The 4,301-nt window shown below is 37.7% G+C and overlaps 1 long non-coding RNA gene across 1 annotated transcript; it reads right to left on the bottom strand.

The window, feature by feature from the left end:
- Positions 1-525: 525 nt before the first annotated feature.
- Positions 526-3,950, bottom strand: LOC120606726 (uncharacterized). The gene is made up of 3 exons (XR_005653961.1): positions 3,814-3,950; positions 3,370-3,464; positions 526-592 (listed from the first exon to the last, which is right to left on the bottom strand). It is a non-coding gene; the product is annotated as an uncharacterized LOC120606726 (long non-coding RNA).
- Between the last annotated feature and the right edge of the window lie 351 nt (positions 3,951-4,301).

The following is a 4,301-nucleotide window of genomic DNA, read 5'->3' as shown; positions in this document are numbered from 1 at the left end:
AAAGATTTCTTTCCATCTTTCTATATTCTGTGACTTCACACCATCAATATTTTTCTTCTAATTATACAGACAAGACATTTTTTTGGACTGGACATCAGGACAAGTTTCTATAGGCATCATGTTTGGCTTCTCAATTGCAAGAGAGAATTACACATGAGAAGATTTCCCACACATGTGTATGATTTTAACATTTATTATGAAAATGAGCTATGTATTCATCTCAAAGATCTGGAGAGACCATTCTGTATAATGGAGGGAATCCTAGACCGTGACTCAGTTCACCTGGGATTCTCACCTAGGCACTAAATAGCAGTATAAAATGGACACATCCCTGTACCTCTCTGAGTTTAGTTTCCTCATCAGTAAAACAAGTAAGAAACTTGGCTAAATGTTATCAGAGAGATTCCTTTCACTTTAAAACTCCTATAATTTCTCCCTAAAACCATGAAACAAATACAAAAATACTCACCAAATAATCCATGTGGTTTTACAAATTTCCCAGCTTCCTAAGAACTTGGATTAGGACCACATTCCAGTTCTAGGCAATGAGTTGTAAGCAGAAAAGAGGTATCTCATTTCTCGGCTTAGATACCTAAAAGCAGATTTGATTTAAGATTCCTAGATTTAGCAAATAAAAATACAGGATGCCCAGCTAAATTTTTAATTTTAGATAAACAACAAACATTTTTAGATAAGTATGTGCCATGCAATATTTGGGGCAAACTGATGCTAAAATATTATTCATTGTTAATCTGAAATTCAAAATTAACTGGGTATTTCATCTGGTAACTCTAGCTGGAATTTTCAAACTCTCTCATCTCCTGCTGAAGCTACCTCAGAAGACATATGCTGAACTGGGAGCATCACTAGTTGTAGGAAGATGGGATTCCTGAAAAGCTAGGTGGAAGATAATTGCTCTAGAGAGTCCTACAAATAGCACCAGAATTCATAAGAAAAAATATAAGTCTATGTTAAGTTCTTGTAATTTTAAGGTGTATTTTTCCAGATTTATTTAGATAAAATTGATATAAAACATTGTATTAGTTTTAGGTGTACAACACGTTGATTTGATATACTTACATACAACAAAATAGTTCCCACCATAGTATTAATTAACATCGCCATCATATCACATGATAACTATTTCTTTTTGTGGTGAGAACATTTAAATTCTACTCTCTTAGCAACTTTCAAGTATAGAATAAAGTATTATAAACTATAATCACCATGCTGAACATTAGATCCCCCGAACGTAGTCATTTTATACCTGGAAGTGTGCACCCTTTCACCATCTCCCCCATTTCCTCCCTCTCACACCTGCCCCCCAATCCCCTGGTCTCTGTTTCTACGAGTTTGGCTTTTTTAGATTCCACATATAAATGATATCATACAGTATTTGTCTTTCTCTGTCTGACCTATTTTACTTGGCGTAATGCCCTAAAGATCCAATGTTGTTGCAAATGGCAGAATTTCCTTCTTTCTCATTACTCTGTCACTTCTCCTTTATTCATTCATCTATTCATGGACAGGTTGTTTCCATATCTTGGCTATTGTGTATAATGCTGCAAACAATATGGGAGTGTATACACCTCTTCGAGATCCTGATTTCATTACCTTTGGGTACATAGACATAAGTTGGATTACTGGATCCATATGGTAGTTAAAAAAACTATTTTTCATCTTTCAAGAAACCTTCTTACTATTTTCCATAGTGGCTTCACCAATTTACATTTTCACCAACTGTGCATAAGAGCTCCCTTTTCTCTACATCCTCACCTACACTTGTAAGATCTTGTCTTTTTGATAATAGCTGTTCTAATGTATGAGCTGGCATCTCATTGTGGTGCCAACACTACAAGAGGTTGTTTTCCCCCATATAAATTTCTGTACCGATAAAGGGGTCTGGTGCTCAAAACAAGTCAAATTGACTCCCCATCTTACCCTGGAGGTGGGTAGCCATAGAATGTTTTAGTTTATTAAGTGAGACATTTATATTTTAATCTACTCAATATATCTAGAATAGAGGTGGAAAACTCAAAGTCTTCAGGAGACAGTAGGTGTAATGTAAATGAGTAAAGTGTTCCAGGAGTTAGAGATAACAGGAAAAGCCAGAAATGGAGGGATTTTTCAGGACAAAGGACAGCCATGTCACTCAATTCCAACCACTTGGCCAGTGGGAATATCAGTTCAGAGAACCCCTTGTTTGATGGAAGCCAGAAATTCAAGAGTAATATGTAAAATTAGCTGATATCATATATTTAGAATCGTTTGTTTCTTTAAGCATCAAGCAATGTTACTAACAACATTATTAGTAACATAGGTATATTTTATTTACCTATACAATTTACCTATACACTGTTAGGTATGAGGAAGCTTGTGAAGAAAAAGTTATCCTAGTGGAAGAAAAAGTTAATCAAGCTTGATGCATAACATCTACACAGAAGATCAGCAAGGTATGTCCCATTTACCTCCAACTTCTTCCCTTTGATTCCACTCCAGACACATTGACCTACTTGCTCTTCCTTCAACACAGGAAGCTCACGTCCCATTGAGGGCCTTTCCGCCGCTGTTTCCTCTGCTAGGAACTGCCTTCCCCAGATATATATACGAGCTTCCTCTATTCCCTTCGTGTCTCTGTCTGAAAGCCGCCTTTTCCCAAGGGCCTGCCCTCGGGAAACTGGCCTCTCTCCCTTCACAGCCCTCCAACCCTGTTACCTAATCCTCTAGCACTCATTTGTGGAATCATTTAGTTCTCATTAAGGTTATAATAATACTATTTTCTTATATCTTCTCTTCTATTCTCTTTTCTCTTTTAACTAGAGATAATAATTTCTGACCAGTATCTTCAACTTATTTTCCAGGCCTTCTATTAACTTTTTTTCTTTCCTGCTATTACATTTTTTAAAAAATCCCAGTGAACACTTATTGACTTTAGATGTTGCTTTCCTAAAAATAGCATTTTAGTCTTGTTTCAAGAATACAATATCTTATTTCTCTGAGGATATTAATTATAACTTTCTTTAATGTTTTAATGATTTCCTCTGCTGCTTGTATTTGCGTTTGTCTGTTTGGTCTTGATCTTTTATGTTAGAGGCCTCCTGCAAATATCTGGCCATACTGACTCTCTGCTCGTTTTTAAACTTAAGGGTCTAGAAAGCATATTTAGACTCTCTGCTTTCCCAGACTTAACTTGTCACCTTGCGGGCTTCATTATATGGGGATCTGACTGTTCAGTTGCATTCTAGGTGCCCCATTTGTCGGAATGGTAAGTTTCCCACAAAGGACTCATTTAATCCCCTGCCTGGGAGGTATAAGCCTAGCTGCCAGATTCTGAGTCAAACATGAGAAGGCGGGTGCCCGGTGACTCACCATTCAGTGGGCAGCTCTTTCTGTCCTTCTGGTTTCAGTTCTGCTTTCCGGACTTCTGTGACTGGAGCGAATGGTAGGCCAATGCAGTTGCCCAGCTGCAGAAAAAGTGGGCAGACATGTAACAATCTAATGGCTACTTACTCAGACTCTCATCCAATCGTTCCAGACGCGCTTTTGCCGGGACTCTCAATTCCTGAGCTTGTCTAGGGTTGTACATTACAAATATGCTTGATCCTTGGCTTCTCTTTTAACTTACGTCTCTACTTTTTGTGTGTGTATCTTCTACCAGATCAGTTTTCACTCATCCCTCTTCCTCAAAACTTTTCTGGTCTGTTTTTATAGACTAATTTTGTTATTCTTTTAATGACATTCCACTTTTTCACTGACATTTTGAGAAACAGATTTGAACCTAGACCTGTAAAACTTAATAGCCCATCTACTTACCATGAGCAACTATTGCCCAGCACAGACTTTGGTGACAAAAATGGGACCTGTAAAGAAGTGCTGACCAAAAGAATAATAACTCTGAACCAAAGAACAGTAACATCTTACTTGGAAAAGGCATGAGAAAAAAGTTCCAGTATTTCAGTTGCACAGCTGCATTGTTATGGCACACTGTTAGTCATGTGGGAGAAATTGTTTCTGGAAAAAAGGCAGAGAAGATCATTTATCCTGCAGGACATATCTCTGGGGGGGGGGTGAGGAGAGGGAGCAGAGGTTTGTAGAGAAAGCAGCCATGATGGTGATAGGTTCTTTAGACAGTCTTTTGTAAAGATTGTCACAAGAGAGGGTAGAGACATAAAGGAAAACAAGAATTCAGGGTTAATTTCTTCAGAATGTTGAAAAAAATGAGACTGCACAAGACTCACAGGATATAGAAATAACTGAACAGGCAGTTGGGAGATCTGAGTTCTGAAATAAGCTCTTCTTTT

This window comes from Pteropus medius, unplaced genomic scaffold, assembly GCF_902729225.1.
Source record: "Pteropus medius unplaced genomic scaffold, Ma_sr-lr_union100, whole genome shotgun sequence".
NCBI lineage: Eukaryota > Metazoa > Chordata > Mammalia > Chiroptera > Pteropodidae > Pteropus > Pteropus medius.
Note: the sequence above shows the minus strand (reverse complement) of the source record. Positions and strands in the feature narration are given on the sequence as shown.